The 27,793-nt window shown below is 41.7% G+C and overlaps 1 protein-coding gene across 4 annotated transcripts in view; it reads left to right on the top strand.

The window, feature by feature from the left end:
* The first annotated feature begins 16,809 nt into the window (after positions 1–16,809).
* MPPED1 (metallophosphoesterase domain containing 1) overlaps positions 16,810–27,793 on the top strand; it is a 67,493-nt gene continuing 56,509 nt past the window's right edge. The window contains exon 1 of one of the 4 annotated variants that reach the window (XM_075112899.1): positions 16,810–17,349. The gene's annotated coding sequence lies outside the window, so the exon portion shown is untranslated. Of the gene's footprint in view, positions 17,350–17,808; positions 17,937–18,276; positions 18,486–18,547; positions 22,825–27,793 lie in introns of those variants that run through there. The other 3 variants (XM_075112906.1, XM_075112925.1, XM_075112916.1) reach the window with 3 other exon arrangements.

Genomic DNA, 27,793 nt, shown 5'->3' with positions numbered 1-27,793 from the left:
AGCACATTTAGTCTTGCATTCCTGGTAGGGCTTTGATGACAACCACACACAGTGGATTATATATACTTCACTTCCCAGCTAATGACACGAACCATTCATTCCTTTCCAACAGACTATATATTCCAAAAATATTTCATGTATGTTTAATATACTGATTATTTCCTCCATCATGTTACTAAAGGCAAATTAAATATACCTAATAATCCCTTCCAGTTCTATAGTCCCTTTCATCCAGAGGTCCCAAAGCATACTACAGTTGTTAATTTGCCATGAAAAACACCCTGCCATGAAGCTGTGTGAATAAATGATTTTGGTAGCTGAATCTAATATACTTTCTGGTTTCAGTATGACCCACAGTAACACTTCTGGATTTAGGGAAAGGGAAAACACTCATTTTCAAGTGAAAGGAAGTGTTCTGTTTGACCTGAAGTGTTTTATTGCTAGGCATTACTGAAAAATGAAAATTTGGAAAGAAGTGGCCAGATTCATAAGGAAAGTTGTTCAAATAAAATGGAGGTTATTATTTTCCCTTGTGTAGTTTAGTGGCTAGGACAGTTTTGGAGAAAAAGGAAAAATATGACCCATCTTCAAATCCCCTTTCTATTTCAGAAAACTGTCTTCTCTGTAGTTAGGGCTTTTCCAGGAAAAGGGAGAATCCATTAACCTGCCAAGAGCCAGGTATCAGAGATACAAACTCAGGTTTGCCCCACAAGTACTTGAGGTGTAAGATGGAAAGTTTAAGGGTGCATCTGAACATTGCTTAGAAGTCCTTTGTGTTGCAACCCAAATCACTCAATTTCGACATATTTCTGCCTGTTCTGGTAGTTTGTTTATTCCCCTTTTTCCTCCTCCCCCTAGAAAATATTTTTTCAGGGGAAAAATGTTCACTCCATTTTATTCTTCATTCAGTTCCTTTTTGGTCAAAGTAAATCAAGGCCTAAGCAGCTTGTGTGACTTGAAACAAGTCACTAAACGCAGTGCGAGTTTTAATATTAACATCAGTGAAAGTTGGACGGCGTCCAGAGTCACTTATTGGCAGACCAGAGCCTAGACCTGGGAGTCCTCCCTTGCAGCCGTCTGCTGTGACCTCGCTACAGCACAGATGCCTCAGCACACTCGCAGAATTAACAGGTTTAGGTTTTGTTATACTTTCATTTGGATAGTGATAAGTACTATTCACTTTGTAGATGTTCTTTTATGTGGTTTAACATTGTGGGAAGTAATGAAACAAAATTAAGGATAGTAATTAGGAAGAATGTAAACAAATAAAAAATTAAGGAAGCTGGAAATTATTGCCTAATATACATGCAGAATGTAATATGAATTTTGTATACAAAACTTTGCAACATCTTCTGACTAAGCATCACTTTAGTGGATTTAATTTTAGTATGTAGTATGTTTGCGGCATGTTTAATGACATTTTCTCTCAGATGCTATTGCTTTGTGATTTGGGTGTCTTGAAGATTCGTTTCTCTTCTAGTTGTAGTTGCTCCAGATCCACAATCAGGGTCCTTCTATTAATCTGGGCATGGTGCAGATGCTGAGAAGGAATCAGACCCTGCCCCATGGAGCTTACATGGAGACTCTAACTCCATTTTTGTTTTCTTCTTTAACCCTGAATTTTAAATAATTCTGTTGTTATTATCCATATTTAGACAATGTTAGTTCTGTAATTCTTTACCTTCACAGTAAAATCCAAACAACATGAAGGTTACAGTATGTGCACAGACCTCTTATATTTTACAGTGTCCCGTTATGAGTCATGCTTTCTTAATCTAATTAAACTTCAGCTAAAGCCCTAACACAATCAGGTATCGGAAAGATGTTTTTATGCCGCTGTCACTTCATCCACTTTAGAGAAATCACTCTTTTAAAATCTTTTTACCTGCTACAGCTTTGGAAAGTTGCAGTGCGCTGAGTTCTTGCCTTTGAAAGGATTTGCATCAGCAAAACTAAGCGGAGATTCTTCCAACTTCCAGATCTATTTCAATAGCTACCAATTGTACTGCCCTGCACCCATTTTGCTTTGTGGTTTGAATAATGTCCAAATTTCCATGTCTCAAGTGAGTCTTTTTTTTTTAAATTTCTTTTTGTTTAGTCTTGCTTTTATGAAGTGCCCAACATTATTGCCAAATTGATTCAAACCGTGTGCGCCCTGGAGGACCTTAATAGAGTGCCCAAGTTCTGTGTTTAGACATGTTATTAAAGAACCCCTCTTTGCAAATTGGCCTGCCCGTGTATCAATGACTATGTGTTGAGTGCTTGCCACTGTACAAAATGCAGACACAGATGTGACCTCTGCCACCAGAGCTCTTTGTTCTTTCAACAAAAACAATAAAACTGAGAAAAGAAGTATCCAACTTCTTCTATACACATTGGTACAGAACTGTTTTTTCAATTGCCTTGTGCTAAGTTACAAAATCTGCAAATCTACAAACTAGTACAACTTCTTGAAATCAGTTTACATACATAATTTTATATCTTCAAAAGATACACACACTAGTTTCTTTGCAGACCTATTTTGGCAGGTGATGGTCTGAATGACAACAGAAAAGAGAGGGAAACACCTGATGCCACCTATAATCTTATACCCATGTAAACTTAATCAAGGGAGTGCTTATACAAGAATGCATTATGCCTAATAAAAGTGTAGTAGATGAGGCAACATTACCAGGAATGACAGTGTAAGACAGTGAGACAAGATAAACAAGGTTTGCAACAATAAAACAGGTTGAGATTAATAGTGTACCTACAAACATTAGGAGCTTCTTTCTAGGCTTTTTCCTTGGGGTCATGTTCTTGGTACGTCTGTCCCTCACAGAGTACCTCTACAAGTCATTAACAGCTTTTAACCAAATTTGTCAGACGGCAAGGGTTCCAAACTGAGTAGCTGAATTCCTACTACATTAGTAAATTCCAGTGAGCAAGAACCCTACAATTGCCTCTGCTGAAGAGAAGAGTGTCATTTAGATTAAGATATTTTTAGACATCAATTATCTATGTGTGGGAGAGTGACCATAAAACATCTGAACCATGAAAAAAGTTTCAGAGATTGCTCTTCCTTAGACACCATAGTCTGGGAATGATGAGATTCACATCTCCATAAAGCACCAGAGTAGTTCTGGTATTTAAGGAATGGATTGTTTCTTTTGGACATTTAATATCATAAATGGCAAAGTTCAGAATAATAGAGAGGTTACTGCAGTGCAACTGAGGGGGGTATGTGAGGATAAGTGAGGCTGCAGGGCACAACAGCCAGCACAATGTTCTAGGCACATGAGTTTGGTTAAAGGGAAGATAGCAGGGAAGGAAAATGGTCCATACCAGTGTGTAGAAGCAGGGTGTTTGCTGTGTTCAAGCTGATGGATATGTTAGCCGACAGGTACTGAGTGCTGAAAGGTAACAGTAATGAGTTTCTGCTTGGTGTGAAGAGCCAATACAGTGATTTAAAGCCGGGAGGGGAAAAGAGTCTGGAGTATAAGACTAGTATGCAAGGACTGTGGCTTCTAATGGCTTAACTTGGATAAGTGAGGTTAGTGTTATAAAGCCAAGGGGGAGCAGATAGTAGTATCTATGACGAGATACAGCATGGCAAGGACCACTGTTTTAGCAAAAGAAGAAACCAATGTCATGTTTTGAAGTAATATTTGGCAGAGTGGGGAGGAGAAGGAATGAGGCATCAGACCATGCTTCTCCATTTGTGAACCCCTTGGATTAGTATGGCTCCAGTTTGCTTGTTATCCTATCTCTGCATATAATATCACCTTTCACATGATTAGCAAAAGCAGCTACATCACCTCTGCTTGAAAGGGAGCAAGTCAAGCATAAGGCACCCCTCTCAGAAACAGGAAGGTGCTTAAAGATTCATTAATCATCCAGAAATACTACTGAGCCTACCTTTGCTGGGGGGGAAAGGGCTGTTACGGGATTTTAGTTGCATGGGATAATTACTTTGCGGAAATGTACATACTGGGTTTTGACCAACAGCCATTTATAGAGTAGAAAAGACAAGGCTACTGAAAAAACACGTAACAAGAGGCTGAAGAAGATGAGACTGGAGGAATTCTCTACTTTGAGAAGAAAGAGAAATGCACGCAGAGAAAAATGAAAGGGCAAAAGTTAAAAAAGGTAAAGAGCATATATTTAATTTAGATATTCAGGGTGAGATTTCAAATAAACAAGTGCTGATCTCAGATTGCGGGAAAATGTCAGGGAACACAGGTACAGGAATACACACTGTCACAATCTCAGTTGTACGTACGTACAGGGAATGGGTATATAGGAAAAGTGACAGGGACAGGGAAAACAAACGTGGCAGGCAGACATCAAGTGAAGAGGACATGAAAAGAATGGCCACTTAAGTTCAGTAGTATGAAGACCACCTCAGTCAGAAGCAACTCGTACGGAGCTGGAGTCTCTTAGAGATTGTGGTAAGATGTGGAATTAACACAAAGCAGCCCAACTTCCACTTGGACTTGAGTGTGTGCAGTGGTGGACAGGTATGTCATATTGCACAGGTTACACCAGACAGTGACAACAAATGTGTGACCTAGTCAGAAGGAGCAGGCTGGAGACCTGAGACTCTTGGGAGCACAGAGGAGATTTAAAGTTGCGAGAGTTAAGGTAAGGAAATGCAAAGGGTTCAGTATTCATTTGTTCTATCAATACCTGGGGGGGATGGAGGGGAGGACAAAAATTAACATAAAGGCAGAGAAAGATGAGAAATTCTCCCTGTAAATCAAGAAGAGACAGAAAAAGTAAAATGGTGGAGCTGAGAAGATTAAAGTAATGCATGAAGCAGAAAGGGGACAGATATTTCAGGATCAGCAAGGAAAGGTATCTTGGGACCTCATTCTGAGAGATAATTTTTGTGGAAAAGATGGACCAATACCTGGTGTGAGAGCCATTTAAGCAAAGTAACAAGAACCAAACACACTTTTCAGTGTAGCTTCAACACCACAGGTAGCATTACCGCCCCCGTCTCTTCTTTGTTGAAGCCATTCTTTTAAGAAACAGTATTCTCACACCTGCCTGAGTGTTGTAACTCTGAAAAATGGATGTGTGGTATTTTCAGTTGGAAGAAATACAGTTTTCAAGAGTGCAAAAGTGAGTGTAGTTAGCATTCTCCCTTGTAATACTATATAAATAAGGTTAGCTTACCCGCCTACACATAGTACATTTAACATGTTGAAGACAAATTGACTCAATAAATTCTCTTGTCATAGAAAATAGTGAGAACAACATGTTGATGACATTGGAACAGTAAAAGATTGTATTCTAAATGTTCCAACATCTTTGACACATTATTTCTGAGCTTCTAACATCACTGGCATGAGACTCCTATTTTCCAAGCTTAATAGTATCATCTTTCATGCTTTTTCTTGGCACCATGAACAAAAATGTTCCTACTGTGGACTTTCCTCTGTGCTTGTCCCAATTCCTTAACTTTAGTGTGCAGGACCCACTTCTCTCTGTGCCAGTACTTTTTTTCCCCTACTGTCCATTTGCAAACGACGAGATGACAGACTGGATCCATACGCTGACTAGAGGAGAGAAACTATTTGCTAAAACATCGTAGCTATTCTAGCAAGTAATGCATATGTGTTTTAACCCCTCTGACCTGCTGAGTCACAACTTTGGGCATTGCAGGTTGTTCCAGTTAGGAGGAGAAACTGGCTGGTGAAGGAGTCGGCTATTTCTCTGATGCCATCTGTTTACCTGAACAGAAGAGGACTCAAATAGCAGGAGACTGCTCACAACGCCAGTGATCTGACACAGTTCAGGCCAAAAACCTCTTCTTTGGCTTTTTGTTAGGACCACACTCCCAATACTTGTTCATTTTGCATACTTAGCTTTCTCGTCTATATTTTTCATATGCACATACTGAATTCCCTTCAAAGGGATTCCCACTGAAGACTGTGTGGCCACATACTGTAAATTCCTGAAAAGCTTTTTGTAGCTTTGATTCTGGACAACGGGCTTTGGACTGAAATCTCCATCATTTCTGTCACAGAGTTTCAGGAGGGCGCTTCACAGCTTCTAATCGCTTACTAGAAGAATAAGGCAGCAATTAGGATCAGATTCAAGGCAGTTCACAGCTTCATCTCAGTTAACATCACTTACCCCTGCAGCTCAGGACAGAAGGTTGACACCTGTAAGTCATCTCCAAAAGGAAATAAGAGAGTCTTTTAGAAGATTCATTACAAATTATATAATTTTAAGCTGCTGTATCCTATCTTTCTACTAGGATATTTTCATGTGCTACTCCAAACTGACTGTACCTTGTTGCATCTGTCTTTGGAATTTTCCATTCCATGCCTGGATTTCTTTCTGGCTACTTGGAAGGACCCCTTACAACAGGCTCCTGAACAGTGTCTGTTGAATGAGCATAAACTGCTGGCTGAAGCACCCCACACATCATGTCCTAACAGAGGGGGCTTGTTAGTCAACCAGCTTTTGCAATTTTAAGGTTGACAGGTATTCTCTCCATTTTTAGGATGAGAAAGGGAGGAGAATAATCTTAACCCTGGGAATGCTCTCAGTTGGACATGACAGTTTATTTCCAAGACTGAACCCCAAATTATCCTCAATCACACTTCTTGTATTCACATCAGCTCTATGTAGGGTCCTATCCAAGGTTTATCCAGTTTAAGGTTTCCAATCAGATCTGGCTCAAAAGCAAGATTTGTGGTTCAATGGAATTTTGAGAGGGCTTTTCAGATTTGATTTCAGTCCAAATCAAATCTAAGTGAGATATTTCCAGGAATTCTTCTGAACTGGAAGTTCCCCAAACCATTCAGCTGCTCAGTGATTATCACAGCTAAAATGAGCATTGACTTCACAAAGCAGTGATAGGGACTCAAACTCCCAGTTCCAAGTAGTTCCATCTGTGATTTGCTCTACGGGGAGGACACGATAGTCTCCAAAGTTTGCCAGAAACTCAGGAACTGTCTTAGATCCAGTGAAACTGAACAGGGCTTGAGATGTTTCTAAAAAATCATCTCTGTTTTAGGAATGGCACTGTTGCTAATGAAAAAGTGTCATCTGTGGCACACCCTGCAGTTCTGATCTCTCCAGCTGGGAAACTCCAAGCTTCCTTCGAATCTCTCAATGAAAATGGTTATGTAAAGTCCTAGTGTACTGTGGGTCTTGCCCCAGCACAGCACCCACACCCAAGAGCAGGCAAGTATTCCTGGCTCACACACTAGAAGCATAAGTAGTAGATAGCCCCATTTATCAGAGGTTGTCTTTCAATATATTTCAGCAAGCATAGGACACTTCAGTTTCTGCTTTTGGAACGAAAAACTTCAAAATGACCTAAATAATTGTTACTCTACAGGAGCTTCAGGTAGAAAATTTGCAGAAGTCTCCAGCCCCCAACCAAGAATGAGGAGCATGAGCCTGCACTCCTACTAGTTTAAAAGGAATATGAAATATTAATTCCTGCCTCGTGTTGATAAGAAAGCCAGCTGAACTGTAGGTATCCACTCTGAATTCCTCTACTATCTCATCGGAAGTTGGTGCACAGACATGGTAGTTATTTAATAGATTTCCTATAGTCTCATGATTCTACAGAAACACTTTTGGTTCAAAATTTCTTCCCTGTCCTGTGTATGACCCAGGCCAAAAATTCAAAATCTAATTCATCCTCTCTGCTACAGCCTGCTTCACTTCATGTCTGTAAGGGAGCAGCCAGGGCAGGGCGGCTCCCTAAAAGACGGTGAGCCAAGGGCAATGCTGGGGCCACCAAGGCAGTTGCCTCACTAGCCAAGGCCCATCGCACAGAACTCAAGGGATGTAGTAGGACAAACCCAGAGACTGTGGCCGAGTCCAACCAAGAATTCAGATCTTAAGGCAATACCATGGTGACGAGGCAGATCTCAGGTCAAGCTATAAAGTCAGTTCATAGGTCAGGGTTAAGATCAGGTCTGATGATCAGCACAGCAACAAGGCAGGTCCCAGGTCAAGCCAGGAAGTCAGCCTGTGGGTTGAGATGGCTGTGACCCATCACTTCTCCAGCAAAGCTCAGGAAAAAGCTGAAGGGCCAGGGCTGAGCTTAAATAGAGCTCCTGGGCCCATGAGTGTGGGTGGAGGCCTCTGGAAAGGCTGGTCAGGGTCATTAAGACTTCTTAGTGCACTGAGGGCCCCAACAATGCCTTCCCAAGTAATCTTTATGCCATTTTGTGAAGTAGTTCAAAAACCCCAAGCAAATAATAATTACTAGTCCTTATTCAAGAACGTTAGAAAGATCTGCTCAGCAAAATACTGCCCCACAGAGGCTTCCCCTAACTCTTAGCATTTCCTGGCCACTTTTTCTACATCTGTTTTGTAACTCATGCAAAGGAAATCATACCACTTTGCAACCCCTCAAACATCCAGCAGCTTTTAAATGATGACATTACACTACAGCCTTCTTTTTTCAATGGATCTAGAGCCAGCTAATAAAGCTTATACTCTACTGCTTTCTCCCCATCTTTTATACAGAACTTGATCGTAAACTCCGAGCCATTCCACTATAAACACAGAGTTTTCACTGAGGTATGCTAAGGGAGAGACTATATTCCAGGAGAGCTGTTGCCGATAGCACAGTGCTCTGGTATCAGGTTCCCTCTGTGGGAATTGCTTAGTTTCTTGGGAATCCCTGTAGCTACTGTTCCACTGGGTTTGTATTTCTGCAAGATACAGGAAGGGAGGAGACAACTGTCTCTTCCCAAACTTGCTCATTCCCCTGAACAATCAATTCTTTGCTCCTTGCTTGTTTAGACTGGCATTTGCAATCAATCCCGCAATGAAGCTATCTGGACAAAACATCAATAGCAGTCAATGTTAAGCCTGAACCCATGCTTCTGGGTTACTACAAAACCATAGCGCTGCAGTTATTCCAGTCCACTGCTGGTCCGTTCCCATCACAAGCTTCTTCCCATACAAGTAGCCGTGAACATGTTCTTCAGTTTTAATCACTGACAGAGCATATGATAATTTTTCCCAGGAGAGTTTAGCGATTGACTCTTAATAAACTGACATCCTCTCAAGTAATTTACATTCCTGTATCAATATGCAGTCCATAAACACTAGCATCTGTGTCTAATGGAAAATGATGTTTGAAGCCCTGGTCAGTTAACAGAGAAAAAGTTAGAAGAACCTTTTCATTTCTGAATACTAAAGCGCACACTGTCCACTGAAACAACATTCTTTTCCTACCCCTTTTATGCAAATGTTATGTAATATTGTGAAACACAGAAATAAAGCTCCTCTGGTAGGATTAAAGTCCCACAAAACTGCACATCTGGGAGTCTCTGGGGAGCTGGCTGGGGTTCAAAGATCTTAAGAGCAGAATTTCCCTCCTCGCTGTTCTGTGTGCCAGACCTAAATTCAGTCATTTTAACACAATTCCTATTGCTTTCAGTACAGTTGCAGACCAGCAGCCTTAAGCTGATCCCAGCCTATTCGTAAGTACATCAAATTTTGGTCAAAGATACTAGCATGTGCCCACAGTATTATCTAGGCATAGTGAACAGGCCAGGAGTAGTTCTGGTCCAGACTCCTCTGCTGGTTCCTCAGATGTAGCTGCCCATTATGAAAATCTAAAGCCACATATTGAAATGCTGAAAACCTTGCCTGCAATAAAAGCATTTTTCTCTCATTTTTAGGGCCAATCTCTATTGCCAATCTTCACTTAATATTCAGTCTGGAAAACCAGATTAAATTTTGCCAGGGTCCAGGGAATCATCTATTCATCATCACTCAGAGAAAGTCTTTTGAAGTGTTCAAGGTAGTTTCTACACAGGAACCAAATCTGCCACCATTTTTTTTTTCTAACAAGAATTATGGTTGACACACAGGAACAGCTGAAGGCTTAGTTATGTTCTTCTGGTGTTTCTTCCATGTCCTTTGTGGCCTCTTCATTCTTTGCTGGATGGCAAAAACAGATGAGGTGGGTGCTTGACGTGCTGTTTCTCCCACTGATGGCCTGGAGCTGGCTTGGAACACTCTAGCCTCGATCTTTGCTGAATCAAGGAGAAAACCTTGACACTTAACCAAAAGGCCTTTTGGGCCATTTTGCAACTGCCTGTTTAAAGCAACAGTACTACAGTTTAAAGCAACAGAAAACCTTCAGCTCCATCTCTTTGGTGTTCCTCCTATGCACCATTTGCTCCAGGGGTTTCACATTTTTACATTTTTCATGCATCCCTTTTTCCCTTTTTGCTGTTCACTCTACATTAGCCACATTATCAAACACATAAAAATTCACCCCTGCTGCAGATCTCCTAAAAATGTAACACATAAGATCCTGTTGCAAACTTTGTCTAAAAGATTATTTCAGCCAAAAGGTTTCTTTCTCTGGAAGACTATCATCATACTTCACTGCATTTAGTGTTGCAGGACAGTTTGCTCACAGTGGAAAATTACTTACTCCACACTAACAGATCTTCAGAGAGTTTGGCTCAGGCTGGGTTTCTAAGGTACCACCTGTCAGCTAGCAGTCACTATTAGTCACCAAAATAGCACAAGCAGACAGACTCAGTTAGAGTCTGTTTAGCCAGGCTGGCCTAATAATTGTCACGTTGGAAGCTGTGTCCACTTTGGTCAGTAACCATGCTCCCTTTCTTGTTGCTCAAGTATACGCCAGTGAAGGTCCTGGCTCTTCCATGCTTTTGCTACTGAGTACGGTGCCCCTTGCTTCTGGCTCGCTGTATACTGGTCTTCATTTTCTTCTGTCTGCATTTAGTAAAACTACTTCTTTGCATTACTGTGAATTTACTTTGTCTTATAAGCCAACTGCATTATCTTTATTGATAGCTTGAAAAATGAGACTGGCTATCATGCCAGCATGTATGCTAGCCTCAGAGCTGTGAGCTCATGGCAGTCAGTTCTCAGCCTCCTTATGAGTGCTTGCTTCCCATCCTAGAGCACTGCTGCAAGGAATGACAGGTTTATGGGTAAATTCCATTGCCTTTCCGAGGGCCAGCAGCTTCTTCACTCGCCTTGGTCCAGAGAAGTAGATATACATTCATCTACTGACAATCTGCTTCAGAAATGTTCAGTGGTATCTGTGCATTCAACAAATCTCCATAGTCCTCTGCAAGTGAGGTGAGGACTCTGGTTTCTCCCTCTTCCTGACTCTTGGCTATCCTCCAACCTCTAAAGACCTTAAACCAAAGGCCCAGAACTTCCTCAAAGATCAGGATAATGCCATCTCTTGCTGGTGGGTAAGGTGCAATGCCATTCGAACTGTACACTATGACCCACATCCTTTCCGTTCCCTATCCAGCTGTCTGCTATTGGGGAGATAACAGCTCATTTAATGGAGAAGCTCGTTATTCCCTTTATGCTTAAACCAAAGGTGCAACAGAAGAGGAAACACTTGATGCCTTTCACCAGGCTGCAACAGAGTGGTTACTCAGATGTCAACATAACACCTTGCTAAGGTCAAACAGTGCAGTCGCTGTAGTGCTAGGGAAGGAAAGGAAGACTCTACTCATGGTTTTCTCTGAACGGTAGATACACGCTTCCCTTACCTCTGAATTTCCTTGTCATGATGGGTTTATTTGACTGTACTGTGTGCTTCTGTGATTTAATTTTTATGTTATTAGGGTGAGTAAAATAAAGCTGCAGCTTTTCTTTTGCTGTATTAATGCAGTTTAATTACATTTGGGAAAGGCGAAAAGGAGAGTGGGAGCTTGCCAACATTAATGCTGTCTGTCATTCACAGCCCATTGATGACAAGGAGTTGAAAGCTTGGCAGTTACTCTGGTAATCAGCAACCTGGCTGATGACGAATGGAAAAGATTATGTGAAATTTCCTGAAAGGGGAAAAAAAAAGAGTTCTCCAAAGAAATAAAATATAAAACAAGAACAAAGGGCAAAAAACCCCACACCCCGACTTCTAAATCCAACACTAAATCCTTTTTATGATGTATACATGAAAGACACTACACAAAGCAGTTACAATAAATGAAAATTTTCCACTAGTAAACTGTGTTTAACGTCTAAAAAAGGGATCTGTATTCCTAAAATAGGAGCACAAATACGTCCACTTGATTACTGAAATGGACTTTTTCCCCTTAGCTGAAGCATACATATCACTGGTTAAAGAAAAGAACACCTTTCATCGCTATGGATGGCACCTGAGTTATATTTTTAAATTTATAGCACTGAAAGGAAGCTCATCTTTAGAGCTGTTCCAAATACATAACTCCAGACCTTTCAAAATACAAATACTTTGTTTTCTTTTTTATTCACTCTGCTTAATTTTATCTTTTTAATACAGGAGAATGCAGACATTTCATCTTACTATTAGTAACATGAGTAGCTGCTAGTCAGGCTTTAGTGTTATTTGTAGTACTCCAGCCTCTGACACAGCAGTAAACTTCAAAAAAACCTCCAGTTAAATGAAACTGGGAACTACATCAGTGTTTAAGAAGGAGAAATTCTACAGTAGTTATGTGGTTTTGCTGTGACCTATCCGATGGATGATCTGTGATATTTCTCATTTGCCTTAATTAAAAGCTGAATATAATTCCAAAGCCATTTTTTGGCATATTTGGGATGAAACAATGCTGGCTTGTCTGAGGTTTTGCCCTGTCATTTTTCTGTAGCTGCTGGATATACCTACTTGGGTTTACAGTTCACGTAATTGGGCTTTGGGATTCCAAACTTCGTCTTTTCATTTTGCTCGTGATGGGCAAATTAAAAGGCCTTATGGTATCTGTAGTATTACTAGACCATAGTTTTAAGAATAAGACAAACCTGTACAATTGGACAATGTACAATTATTTGCTTGGTATGCAAGCAATTGTGAGGCTTTTGTCAAACACAACATAATACAAGAAAGAATCAAACAGCTTTTAATCATGATGTTAAGCAACTCAGGCAATTTGAAGTTTGCCAGCAGGTAATGTTGACTATACAGGACTGTGAATAGAGAATTTCTCTTTCACACTGTTGAACGGATACATCACTATGTGGCTTCAGTCTTTCTCGCCACAGGCAGGGTGCCGCAGTTCCGTATTTTATGAGGAGTTGGAAGGAACACCTCACCACACTTGAAAGAAGATCACAGGTTTACTGGAAAACTACATGAGATTGATTTGATTGATATGTTTAGCATTAAGAACTAGCTATATATTTATTAGATTAAAAATATAATGTATGTTACAGACCTCCTCCCCACTAAAGAAATGATAAAGGGATCTTAGGCGTGCATCCGACCCAGTTTTAAATTTCTGTGGAAAAGATGTAAAATTTAGGGTAAAAACCCTGTAACACATTTTTTGTGTTAGCAGTGAAGTTCCACTGCCCAAGTAACAGGTCTCTCCATTCTGGACAATGAAGAGGTAAAACTAGTTTATAGACAAGGCTTCCTACATACGCCGTTCTCTCCATGTGGTCATTATGCCCAGGCACAACCTCGTGTTCTGCATTTGTGCAGGTTTTACGGACATACAGCAATGCATCAGTGCTCACATACACTAACTCTCACTTATATGCTATATATTCAGGTGTCCTGGGTAAGACCACACTGAATGTATAGACCAGCTGTAACTTGCACACATGAAATTAAATGTGATCCTTCAGGAAAGCATCATAGGAGCATAATTCAGACAAGTTTAGGAAATATTGACTTTAGCGCATATGCAAAGGCTGGCTCTGCAATGTATGTCTGCAGTGCAGGAAGTCTGACATGTCAAAGAAGCACAGAGGATGGGAAATGGATAACCTAGGAGAGGATGGATTGATGGTTTCAGAACTATAGGCTGCCTGTCACTCAGCAATGGTCTACTGTTCCTCTTCTGCAGTGACACTGTGCTGACAGAAGTCTGCATGAACTTTTATCTGTAAAAATCAAACTGCTCGAGAATCATAAGAGATCCTAAAGCAGACTAGATCTGTTCACTTAATGGGTGGTTTTGAAGTACAGGTTTAAATTAAACTACACACAAATAGTTGTCAAGCACCAAAAAGCCATATTAAGTACAAAAATTCAGCAGAAATAAAGTGATGCACTGTTACATTTATTATCTGTTTCACCTTCCCCAGTGGGCTGCTGAACTTCATTTGCCCAACTACCTTTCACTTGAGATAAGGGGATCATTTCCTCCACTATCACTTGAAATTAATTTTTGTCCGTTGTTATGTAAGTAAGGGTTCACATAGAGCACCTTCTGTCATCAAAACTAATAATTCAAAAAATAAGATAGATAAACTCTTCCACCTTAAAATAAAAATCTCTTTGTACAACCAGGGGTAACTGTTTAGGGCTCCCTTGCTTCATTATGCCATGAATTTGATTAAAATCCCATTACAAGTACTGTCCTAACTGGATGAGATTATTCCATAATATATTCCCCCCAAATTCATTATTTTTTAAAAAAATCAAGTAACAATTTGTTGATATTTTATCTGCATCTCTCCAATTTATACTTGATATTGCAGGAAACTCAGGTTTTATACTTGCTGTCCTGTACTGACATGAGTTAAGATAGTCAATCAAAAGATGTTTGCTGCTGAAGTTTTGGAGGTGAACTGAACTGTCTGAAGTCACGGGCTAAGCAGATGGAACAGGATGTAACTGATGCAGGAAAGCAATTTTTGAGAGCCGCAATTTCTTCTGCAGGCAGGGTGAATATCTTCTTTGTTTCAATCCATTCAAGTAGTTCAGTTAAGAACTATTTAAGTCAACGCTGAAAAATCAGCGTAAGAGAGGAAAAAGTAAGATTGCCTATTTTCCTCTGTCAATCTACAGCTAAACCTAAGCACGAGAGGATAAGATCTCCTTTCTCTAAGATTGTGAAGGACATGGCTACCAGAAACTTCCAATTTAATTCCCATTCTACAGGTCATTATTTCAGTTGCTTCATAAAATATTTTAAAATGCAAACATGCTTTTGAAATGCATCAAGCATATTTAAGGTAGTCTTAATGAACAATTTAAAATGACCTCATGTAAATTTTAATTGAATGTCAGTTTTCATACAAACAGAACTTGATGCAAATCATAAATAAATAACAAAATGTAAAGTACTGTTCACTATTTTGTAACAATAAGGGTGAGAAAATAATATTCTGAATAAAAGATTTTAAAGCTAAAATACATTAATTCAATGTGTATAGATCTTAGTTGAAGAACCAAAATAGCCAGATTTGGTAACACTGATCAGTTGCAAATTTATGTTTACATCTTCATCAAAAAAAGGAAAATCAACTTCTCTCTTAAGAAAGACAACTAAAATTTAAAAAGTACACAGGAGATCTAAATCACCAAGATAATTTTTTTTCTGCTTGTTCTAATAAACAATAGTTAAAAGGAAGGATTTCCATCCACCACCCTTACCTCACCTGGCACATTTAATCAACAATTTTTAATTTTAAAGACAAAAATAAAGAACAATGCTTAGCACATTTGCTTTTTTTTTTTTTTTTTGGGTAGGAATTTATTACTCATATTTCCCATGGGGAAACTACACAGCCTCAAGATTTCCAAAAAAAGGTGCCTGTAATTACTTTTCTAAGCTTGTATTCATGCATCTGAATAAGTGAATTGATTGTGAATATGTTCTGCAGCTTCTAATAGGTCCTAACCATTAGGCTGATCAAAAAATTTTCAAGCACATTTATATTGTTGTAAAAATGCTGACATGTCAAAATGCAAACTTCCAAGATAAATATACGTTTTGCCAGTAACAGAAACTGTGCAGGAAGGTTCTCAGGTCCAATTTTCAGTTTGTGATACGCAGTCCAGCCTCGTCTCCATCTGCACGCAGAACAGATAATAGCTCAGTGCGTAGCTGAGGTATTCCCCCGCCCCGTGCGGAGGCCCGTGTTCAAGTTTGGCCTCCGCTTTGGTAACACACCGACTGTGGGGCTAGGCTGAGATCCATTCCTTTATTTCCTCCAGAAATCTTCCTAACGCTGTCTACTTTACTCTGACATAGAACAAATGTCCAAATCGTAATTTTCTTTCATTTTATAGAAAGGCTATCTTCCAGCTCAGGATTTTTGAAAAGACTGTTTGATCAGTGATAAAGTCACCATGTGCGCTAAAAGCAGATGTAACTCCACTAATTGTTGCTCGATATCCAGCACACTTCCTTGCCTAGTAGGCGATACGGGAACAAGTGTGCAGGAATTAAATTTATTCTTGGAAGGATTTTAAAATATTTCATTTTAGAATCGCTCGACAATTGTGCAGTAAAGCCCTTTATATGTAATTTGCTTCTCCTCGAGGTATGCATTTAACTCTCCTGCTCTCTACTCATAATATCATCGAAGTGTAATATTATATATTTATGTTTCTATCATGGCCTGATTTTGAGGCAAAGGGAAGCTGTGCATGCTCAGTGCCTCTGAGAAATAACAGCAGGGACTGGCAGGGAAGGGGCCTTCCCTCACGACACCCCGAAGTTCCTCGGTGCAGTGCCAGCACCTCACATCGGACCGGACCCCCGCAGCCCCCCGCGTCCTCCTCGCCCTCGCCCACCACCACCGCCACCTGCACTGCTGAAGCGACGGCCGGGGGTTCCCCCGCCCCCAAGGCGCTGGCCCGAGAGGGACATTTCGGCTCTGGGCGCGGCGACAGCTGGCCGTGACCCCAGCGGGCCGCCCGCCCGCCGAACGGTCGCCAACCCGCCGAACGGAACGGCCGGCGCGGCGCGGCCTGGCTGCGGGCAGGCGTCCCTGGGAGCCTCGCCGCCAAGCTACCCCCCGATCTCTGAGGGGAGAAGGGGGGGGGGGATCGGGCACGGGAGGCCGGGACCCTCCCCCGCCCCCCGAAAGGCCGGCGCGGAGTTGGAGTTGCCGCCTCCGCCCCTACACACACCCACACCCACACCACGCCGGTTCCCCAGGGTGCTGCCTCAACTCTGTCCCGGGGCGAGCGGGCTGGCTCCGGCGGGCCCCTCAGGCGGGGGGCGGGGGGCGCGGGGCGCAGCCTCGCACCCCCCCCCCGCCGGAGGCGGCCCCGCGCCGCCCCACGCTGACCCCCCAGCCGAGGCGGGAGGGCGCCAACCCGCTCCTCCGCCGCAGCGAGGGCCGGCGGCGCGTCCTGGCCCCGGCGTGGGGCCATGGAGCACCGCGGGCCCCGAACCCAGCCGGGCCGCCCCGGCCGCGGCCCGGCCGCAGCCCCGGCAAGCTCCCCGCTCCGGAGGCGCGGAGCACGGCCGGCCGCCCGGGCTCCCCGGCCGGGCGGGGAGGAGGGGAGGGCCGGCGGTGGGGGATTCCTGGCCCCCCAAAGGAGGTGGGGGAGGCGGGGGAGGGGAGACGGGGGGGGGAGGGGAGGCTGGGCTCCCGGAGAAGGAGACGATAGCTCGCACAAAATCCTGCGTCTTCAAAGCAGCCCCGGCGGGCAGGGTAAGTATTTTGGGGGAGCTCCCGCCCCCGACCCCCGCCCCGGCAGGGATGGGGAGCGGGGGAGGGATGGCTGCGGCCGCCCCGGGCGGGGTCTCCCCGCCGGTTCGGGGCGGGAGGGGGATTGCGCGCAGGGCCCGTTCCCTGGTGCGGGCTCGGTTCAAGGCGGCGAGGTTGAAGCCTCAGCGCTGCCTTCCCCGGCTGGGGACTGGGGGGGCGGGGGGATGGGTCCGCCTGTGTTGCCGTGCGAGGGTCTGGATCCCCCCCAGAAACCCCCTCCCTCCTCCCCCCATCTACCCACCCCCAAGCGCGTCAGGGCTTTGCTTCTCCCAACCAAGCTTCCCCGTCGCTTCTCTGTGCTCCTTAAAAAAAAATTATATATATATATATATGTATATGCCCCAAAGCTAGAGAGAGTAAGGCGGTCGTTTGGGGGGGGGAGAGGGCGGGCTTCTCTGAGGAGCGGGAGAGAGTCGAGGGGAGAGCCGCCGGCAGCTCCCCGTGCGCTGCCTCGGCGCGGCTCTGCCGGCGCTCGCCCGCCGCCGGGCGTGAGGAAGGAAGGAAGGAAGGAAGGGGGTGTGTGTGCGGAGGTAAGGGCTGTCACCGCGCTCTCGGGGAAGGGCTGCCGCCGCCCTGCCCGCGCCTTTCTCCTCGGCCGTGCGAGTACCGCTGGCGAAGGGGTGGGGGGGGCGCAGCCCCCTGCCCCACGCGTGTCCCGCCGCCCCCTCCACCCCGAGAGCCATCCGGCAAGTTACTTTGTTGGCAGAGTTGCCGCGGGCGACCCCCGGGCGCCCGGCACCGCCGCCGGCCCGTCCCTGCGTGACCGCACCCCCCCGCCGTGTTCAGGTGTCACCAGCCGCCACCGGGGACTTCCCGGGAGGGCACCCCCCGGGGAAAATCCGTCTGCGCCTTCCGCGGTAGCTTCCCCTCATGTAGCCGGGGGAAGGGGTGGTGGAAGTGGAAGAACTTTCCTTTGTCGTAGGAGAGGATTTAGTGACCTCCAAAGTTTTGTTCCGGGAGGAAACCGTTGGATAAGTTTTTCAGGATTCGTGCTAATTTTCGTGTAATTTATTGCACTGTTCTTTGGTATCCAGCACGCTCAAAGCAGTGGAGCAGAAAAGAAGATTAGGGCCGTTTAGGTAGGGATTTCATTGCTTTTAATGCGTTGCTTTTTTAATACCTGTGTTTTATATTTTGCGCTTTCAGATGGGTAGTGTGGAATACGTTTACGAATGCGTATACTTGCCTGTGGATAACGCAGAGGATAAAGATGGGAAACATACAGAAAGTATAGAGACTTTAAATATTCCGTTCTCTTTGGCGGAAGATCAATAGTTGAAGATTTCTGCTTACACAATCTATTCCTTGACAATATAATAATTAAGAGATCTGCTGATAATGTACGCTATTGATAGCCATTTCAACTTCAGTTAGGGCTTGGTAAATTTAGTAGGTAATTTAGACTAATATAAAGGAGCTTTGGGTATTCTGGATAAACTGATAACTAGGCAAGATTATTAAACTTCATGATTGGCTCCTGATGCAGTGAACTCTGAATTTTTCAAAATAATATCAGTAGGTATTTAAAATACAAGACTACATTTTAAATGTGCACATCTGAAATTTGACTACCAAAAAAAGCGTGTATCTTTTGAGAAGACCAATTAAGGAATCATTATATGATGGTAATCTGTGTTGCACCCATTCGTAATGAACAGTTTCATGATGCCAGGCACTCTAAATTTTCTGACAGTGTATTACACCAATAGGGGGGGTTGATTTCTATTTTACACATGGATTTTTTTTTTTTAAAATTATTAAATGTAATGGCTATCCCATGTATAATATATGCATGAATTGATTGATATTAATTATTACCCATGAAATTTTAATAATGTGTTTAAACAGTTGTAGCTTGGCTCTTCTGGTTTATTTCATTGCCTCAAGCTATCTGAGACAGAAAAATCTTAAAATTTCTCGCTTGTGCATTACTCCCTCTCTTTCTTCTTTCCCTGCTCTCCTTCGGTCTAATTTAAGGCAGAGTAACTGCTGAGAATACCTGTACGTGTTCATGTGAAGAAAAACGCCCACTTTAAAGATGTACAAATCTTCTTGGTAGATGAGAGCAAACCTGTCATGCCCTGTACAAAGACATGTTGAACTGGTATTAATAAGATGCTTGTTTTGATATTAGTTTGTGATGCCAAACAACAAACATGAGAGAATGGAAGGATAAAGCTGGTGCTCTGATCTTTGTTTAAACAGGTCATGGTTTTTACTTAATGCTTTGTGCTTATTACAGAAACTGTCAGCAGGAATGTAAAGCGGACTGGAGTCCTGATTTGGCATACATAGCCAATTCTGACATTGATGTTTTTGCTTCATGAGCTAATGGTTCAGAGAATATAAGAGTTGTTTGTGATGTATTTATTTAATTGAGATTATTATACAGAATTAGAAAAACTCTCCGGATTATAGCATTTTAGGAAACAATTATGATCAGATCTGCTGCCTCAGGTGCAGTCCTCCTCACCTGAAGAGTGGGCTCTTCTGTGTAGTAGAACATGTAGAGGTGTATAAAAAGGTGACTGTTTTTGGAGTTGTCTAGAGTTCTGCCACTGAATTATATGGAAGGAGACTCAAATCCCCTGAAACGAGGTAACTGCTTAGTCCATTATCCAGGCAGTTTGTTTTTTGAGACATAAGGAGACGATATCAAATAATTAAAAAGGCATTTATAATTGAGAATTTTATTATTTTTGTGCATGAAAATGGTTTTCATCTCAAATAATTAATACGCACAGCAAAGATAAATCAATCCATTTGATTCTTGCTGAACCTTGTACTGAAGAATTTAGAGAGGATGTGTAAGGTAATCTGAGGGAAGAGCCTTTTCACATATTCCTGCTACATTAAGATATATTAGAATAATACAGTATACAGTTTGAGCTCTCAGAATAAGACAAAGTGTAGTGCTGGAAACTTTAATTTGGATGTTCTGGATTGTACACCAGTTTTGATTCTGTGATCATTGCCCATAGGTAAATTGGGTTGTGTGAGAGTGTCTGAGATTAAGGTGGTTTCTAATTGTGATTTCTAACTTAAATACATGTGTCTGTTTCAATTTTGGATATTCTAGGTTATGTGTCAAAAAAGAAGCAAGGTTATTAATTTAAGAGGGTCTTTTAAGGTCACTGGACTGTTATCCTTTGGCTTCCCATTAGAAAGTAATCTTTTCAGGCTGATGTTACTACAGGTAAAATAAGATGTGAATGTAATGCTTGGGCAAGGTTGCAGAATGACAGTGTGGTGTAAGATCCATTGCAGAAAGGAGCAGAGCTGTTATCCTAATGGATATTCACCTGCTTCTGCAGTGGCCACCTCCGGAGGTTAAAGCAGTTCATTCTTTGTGACTGCTCACTGCTTGACCTCATTGTTGAAACTGTCAACAAGTGTGACAGTTGTGCTGTGATTTGATACGACAGTGGAAATTGTATTAGAATTAACAAATAACCATCACAGCACATATGTAGTAACTTGCAGTCATAAATGATGTGGGATTCATTACACTAACAAATATAAAATGCTTAGCGTTTTCCATTCAGTCACTATCTAAAATGCTGTTATTTGCCATGGGAGTAAGACTGAGTTCGTAATGTCATTTAAATATGCTGTATTGTGTGTGATACTAATCTATTTCAGTGAAGATCATTCCCATTTCAGTGTTCTATTTTGGCTTTGAAACTGGTTTTATGGGAATCTTGCTGGGGTACTTTTAAGTTTTGCTTGCAAATACTTGAAGATTGAATCAGATCAATGTTACATCCATGGTGCGATTTTTTTTTTTTTTTTTTTTAAAAATTTAATTTAGCACAGTGTGTGATAACGGTTGGACTTGATTATCTTAAAGGTCTTTTCTAAACTAAAATATTCTGTGATTCTATGACTATGGATAGCCATACTAATATTAATGTGATAAGGACTTGTCGTCTTTTTTACACAGATTCAGAGGAGTAATATATATGTATAATACATTTCAGTTGCAAGTGTTTGCCCTTACTTGTTATATATTTTTAATTTATAAATTTCTGCTAAAACCAAGATTACTATATTTAGCATATATCACTTTTCTGAAAGCTATTTTTTATGCAGCATGCCTTCTCGAACTTTTAAATTTAGTTCCTCTGCCATATAGCCAGTCCAGCTTCCCTTATGGCAGGTGAGGGTCTTGCCACTCAAGCAAAGACTGAAGCCAGCAGAGCAGCTGTAGAAGCAGCATACGAAGGAGACTGACGGTTACTGATATTTTTGATGTTTTTTTCTCTGCCTTTTCCTAATTGGCTGTTTTGCTGAAGCTCCCTCTTTGCCAGCTCTTGCAGTCGAATCACTTAGCTTAACGTGCTGTATAGCTCAAACATCCTGCATGCCACTTTATTTCTTATCACCTTTTTCCTCCGCTCACTGATGCTACTGTATCATATTCTCTCTGCTTTTGTCTTTTGTGATGCTAATCCCATTTATTTTTTCCTTCTCTGTAAAAGAAAATGGAAGGAGCATAGTGCTCTGCCATTGCACTGATCATTTCTCTGCGTTGATGTGTTGTTTTTCTCCCATATCCTTTGTTGAGCTTCTGGAGACTGTAAGCCCTTTGGGGCAGAGACTCTCTGTTACTGCATGGTTGTACAGTGCCTAGCATAGTTTGCTGTTGGATTTCGCTTGGTCTGTTGGACACTCATGTATTAATAAATAGTAACACTGGGATTATTTCAACTTTGTGGGACAACCTTTCTTCTGGTTCTTCGGCAGTAAACAAAAAAATGCCTTGCTTGGAGCTTATCTTTGCTGTATTGCTGTTCTGAGGTATATCTCAGTTTGTTCCCCCTCAACACTTTGTCCCTAGCGTGAGTAGTTTTTGGTAAAGGTCAAGATACCTTGCCTTTTGCAGCAGGGGTGGGATGGATTAAAACTCAGCTACTGCTGCCAGTAGTTAACAATCTAGTACCTTGAACAGGAACCAAAACAAAAAAAATGTCAGCTTCAGCACATTTCAGTGGAAACATCAGATTTGGCAACACCAAAAAAATGTTCTGGTTTTCCCAGGTCGATGAAGTAAGGCAGAAGGGAAAAGAAATCCCAAAAATAGAATAGTGTGTTCATTTCACTACTTTGATACTTTCCTCCTAAGTATTTTCTCATTTTTATTTCCCTTTACCTTTCAGCCCTGAACTCTTTGGCTTTGTTTTAGCATCTTGTGTGTCACGTGAAAATTTGTAGTCGGTCCAAATGAAATCTTCAAAAGAGTTTTTCAAGCAGCCAGAAAATCAGCTGATGTGCAGTGCATACAGCTCGGAGTCACAGTTCGGAGGCAGCCAGCCCAGTCACCAAGCAGCTATTCCTGTCACTTGGCACAGCCTGCGCCGAGCGTGTTTTGCAGTGTGATAGCTTCCACCTGAGCTAGCCTAGCTGCCACGGAGTACCGTGAGTGCACTCTCAGTGTAGTTCTTCTGAATCTTACTTCTTTCATGACTAGCCTCTTCACCTTCAGGGAGAGCAGGTATTTGAAGCATCCCGGTGTGAGAAAGGCCCTGTAGGACTGGATGCTTTGCTAATCAGGAGGATCCATTTTAGGTCTGAGGAATATCCAGAGGTGTTTGACCTGAAACATTCCCCCCTCAGCACTCTGTGTCTGGGACTTCCCCTGCATACCTCTCTCTTTCTTTGAAGGAAAGGGTTTAGTTGCCTTTGTCTCCATTTCCTGTGGACTGCGTAGGGGGGCTCTTTGTGGGCATGTCTTTATGGGTAGGAGGAGTGAGTGGCCCAAACAGGTATTTTTCCCTTGTATCAGCGCTGGGGATGATATCTGAAAAAATAAAAAGAACAAACCCAGTGACTCCTTCCCTGAACATTAATCAGGTGGCATGAAGGATTTAAATGGGATGGATGCAGCTAAATGAGTGAAAAGTGGAAACAACAAAATTAATGGGACAGTATACTTAATTTTCAAAGTTTTTTGTCTAAGAGAAAAAAACATAGCTGTTAAGGTTTTGCTTGGTTAATTTTATACTTTAACAGGATATACTGATCTCAGTAGTAGTATCACTATAAATATGTTTATGTGTAAGCTGCGTTCTACACTCTACCTTGCATATATTTGTATGCTGGTACTTTGGCATTTCATTCATCTTGAACTAAAGGAATAGATTGGCCACTTTTATTTTCCATTCTTGTGTATTGACATAGAGACCAGCAACCTTTCAAGAGCTTAGTGTTAGATTTTTTCTGAAATCAGACAAGAGTATTGGCAGTAGAAATTCATCCTCAGCCGAGAGGTGCTGCTGCACAAAAAGGGAAGACCCTGCGAACTGCCTTACCAGTATTAACTTGCCTGTGTACGAAGCAGCAGCTCCTGGCTCCTGCTAAACATAGCTGCCTCTGCTGCTGGCTGTTCCAGGGGTGCTGTGTGCCACTCACCACCACCCCGAGCCACCCCGGCACCTCTGCGGTACTTTGCTGACCCAGAGACTAACGCTGCTGGTGACCAACAGTGATTTTGAATGCTTACATGAAAACCACTTGATCTGTGTACTAAAATAATCCTCTGCTTAGTATTAGGCTTTGACGTATTCTGATGTAATTTTGGTTTCAGAGTGAACATGCTAAACCGGGTGGGATGTATTATTCTGCCCTCAGATGTGCATAAATGATCAAATTGGTCAAATTCTGTGCATTTATACATAACTTCCATTGGAATAGGTTTGAATAAAGTGTGTGTTGCAGGCAAGTGGGACTTGACCCAGCGGGGCTTGTACGGATGAAGGCTAGGAAAAGAGCGTGAGACCACTTGTCACAAAAGGGTGAAGAAAAAGAACATTCCTCAGTTGAAAATTAAACCAAACTGTTTCTTAGATGTTAATGTTTCAATACTTACATAGTTTCTTCTCAGTAAATAATATTTTAAGGGATTAAAGAGCTTAATCACATGACATGCCCAAATTGCAGACTGAAACGTAAAGTCAAATCCCTGCAACCTTAGTTTACTCCTATTGGAATGTCCATTTTTGATCATTTTCCCACCTAACCTGTATTTTTAGCTATTTTCCCTTAGAAAGAGTATTATCATTTTGGGGCTTGTAATTTGTCTTTTGTGAATGTATACTCATGATTTTCAGTAATGTAGATTTTGAAATACTGCCAGAGGTGAAGGCAGACTTTTTAGAGTGAGGAATTGGTCTTGTGGCTTTTAGATATTTATTTAACATTTCCTTCCCTAGAGGTAATTACTTAAATAGATTAGCTACCTCTGCAGGTATTTTGGGATAAATACAGGTAATATGGAGCCAAAATACTATATTTTTCAGGGAAAAGATCTGGTTTTACTTAAGGAAAATGTATCCATTTAAATATTTATCCAAATATGATAACATTTTATACATTCAGGCAAGATAGTATGTAGGATTACAGTAATGCAGTTAGCCTTGACAAATGTTCAGTCTATTTGTAAATCTTAGAGTATTGCAGTGTTTAACGCTAAAATGTATTGGATATATTGTAAAGTGGAAGTTTAAGGTGAAAACAAAGTAATATTATTAGGCTGTGTTTACTTTTTAAATTGAATAAATGAACGGTTATTTGTATGGATGAGAATTTGATTCAGAAAATGATACTGCTGATGAGCCAAAATAAAATTAAATCTTCATAAATAGAATCTTCAGCTACTATAGTTTTGGGAACCTAGGTAGGGAAATGAGAAAAAGTAATTTAAAATCATACAGTCATAATTCAAAATAAGACTAGCTAAGAAGGCTCCTAGGTGGTAACTGCTTTAAATAAATACAGAATTAGATTTCATAGGCAAATGTGCAATTTTTGTGTTTTCTGAACTCATTCATCTCTTTTTCTGTATGCCAGGTCAGAACTTCGGCATAGAGTAAGTACAGTATATTTTTGGAGGGAACTCCACAGAAGTGGATGTTAGGGCATAGTTCCAAAAGATAAATAATTTATCTCATTTCCTACTTGTTGTGTCTATATAATCTTTTTATGACAAGTACGTTAGTGTTCTTTATAAATAAAGCAATGAGAGAAATGTATTTGTGTTTGAGAGCAATGGAAAAAAGCTAATTTGAAGAAAAAATTAATTTCAGTGAAGAATTTTGTCATACTGTGTTTGACAGGTCATTATAATCAGCAAAAGAGAACAATGATGTGTGTTTTAGCATGGTGAGAAATATCTTGGGGGAATTTGTTGGGTTTTTTTCTAGTGCAGGTTAGGTAATTGTAGTTATGGAGAAATAAGAGGTCTTATTTAAGTTGCAGATTTTTTTTTCCACGTTACAAAACATTGCTCAGTGCCCTGTAGATCTCCAGTTAACAAATCTGTGATATATATGATGAGGCACTGAAGTATTCATTGACAGGTGAAACAGGAGATTCTAAACAGAAGAGGACAGATCTCGCATTTCTTCTCATTGAAGTCAGTAGGATTTTGAGGCATGCAAGTAACTCAGAATTATGCCCTCTGGTTTTGTTTATATGGGTGGGAATAGCTCTGACTTCCAGTGAAAAGATATGGTCACAGAACTGAGTGTTATTTGACTGATAACAGTTAGAAAAATTTAGATTTGCTGGCACTGAAATCCATCTCAGATGTGTTTTAAAAAGACCACCCAAAGAGTCCCCTTAAGAAATCATGGGGATGGTAAAACTTTTTTCAGCAGAAGGCACTGAAGAGAGCAGAGACTGAAAAACGGGATGTGCAAGATTTCTTTCAATTAAAGATACACCATAGGCAAAGGTTTTTGAAAATACCATAGTGGAGCGTATGTGCTCTAGTTACCAGATGAGGACTGTGAAATCCAAGGTGAGAGCTGTGGTAAAGAGGCATTCGTAAAGGTTTTCTTCAAATCTTTGACCTTCAGACAACTTTACAAACTTGCACAGCAGTATACCTACATGTTATGCCCCAAGGATCAGATGGAGCAGTATATGTTGCCATCTCATGGTACATGCAGAATGGATGGGTGAGTGCATTCAGGTTTTTTCCTGGAGATGAATCTGCATTACAAAACTCACCCTCATTTGTACATTTATTCACTGCTTAAAACCGGGGATTTCTTAGCCTGCGTGGGTATGAAGTTAGAGCTGCCCTTTGGTGGTGGTCTCTGCAGCAGGGGCCCGAGGCAGACAGGCGGGCCAGGGAAGCACGCCAGGCCTGGCGTGGGTGGCAGCCCCTCTGTGTGCGCTCTGCCTGTGCTGGGGATGGAGGGCTGCAGGCTCAAAGGCTGTCACCCTGGCACGTTTCGCCACCTCTAAACTGGCATTTAGAAAAACTAATGTTCTCAAGTGCTGTACTGCTTCTGTAGCTGAAGTTGGGTTAGGTTTCCTGGCAGGATTTCTGGGGTCACTGTGTTTGTCATGAAGAACTCCAGGAGATTTGTAAGGGTGGAAAACACCTTAAATGGCACCACTGGTTATGAGATTGTAATTCAGTAAATCCTTGAGGAGTCTGTTGGTTTTTTAACGCTGTTGCTTAGTTCTCATTGACACAAATTGCAGGTACATAAAGCACTTGCTTTGGGAAAACGGGGCTTATAAATGCATATTTCACTTCAGTACATTACAGTTTTATTTGTTTATATTTTAAATGCAGTGGGAAATGTTTCTGTCTATGAGAAATCATAGCCATTTAGAAGGCCTAATGATTCCATCAGTAGAAATGTGCATAAACTGACCTTAAAATCTACAAGTGTCTCGATGGCTTTGATTATGCTGCCTTCACTTTAAAGTCCTCGTGTTGACTGGGCCCAAACCAGCCTTCTAAGGGGAGACTCAGTGGTTTTGGTTTGCCAGGACTTGCATTCTGTTTCAGAAAATGAAGAGGAGAGTGTATCTCTTTGGAAAAGCTTTCATCTGCAGCGTGATTTGCCTGGCTCATCCTTTCCCACAGAATAATGCCTTTTTAGGATTATTTCAGTATTCATTTCCCACCGGCAGAACTGAAGATAGCAGACTAATTCCATTGATTGGCTTCTATCTGTAGTATATGAAATGGGTATTTTAGACAACAAAAAACCTTTAGCATTTTCAGCCTACTTCTCATAGTAAGTGATTGCTTTACTGATTCCAGTATGTTCGTTTGTTGCTGGTCAGTCTATAACAAGCTTTTGCGGGAGGGTTAAAACAGAAATAGTAATTTGTGGTAATGAAGTCAATTACTCGTGGTTGTAGGTATGTTACTATGACAGTTGGGACCATTGCTGCAGAATATTCTGTAGCGGTTTCTTTTAGGCTTAAATAAAGGGTCTGCTTCCCTGTGTAGAGGATGACCTGAAGTTTATGAAGAGCACTGTAATGCAGTATAGGGGAAGACCTGAGCCCTTGATGGAGCTCTTGGAAGGGTTTCTGGTTAACAGTATCCAAGATTTGCACAGGAAGCAAGCGTGTCACT

The sequence above is a fragment of the Phalacrocorax aristotelis genome, chromosome 1 (assembly GCF_949628215.1).
Source record: "Phalacrocorax aristotelis chromosome 1, bGulAri2.1, whole genome shotgun sequence".
NCBI lineage: Eukaryota > Metazoa > Chordata > Aves > Suliformes > Phalacrocoracidae > Phalacrocorax > Phalacrocorax aristotelis.
This window is presented reverse-complemented; position numbering and strand designations above follow the sequence as displayed.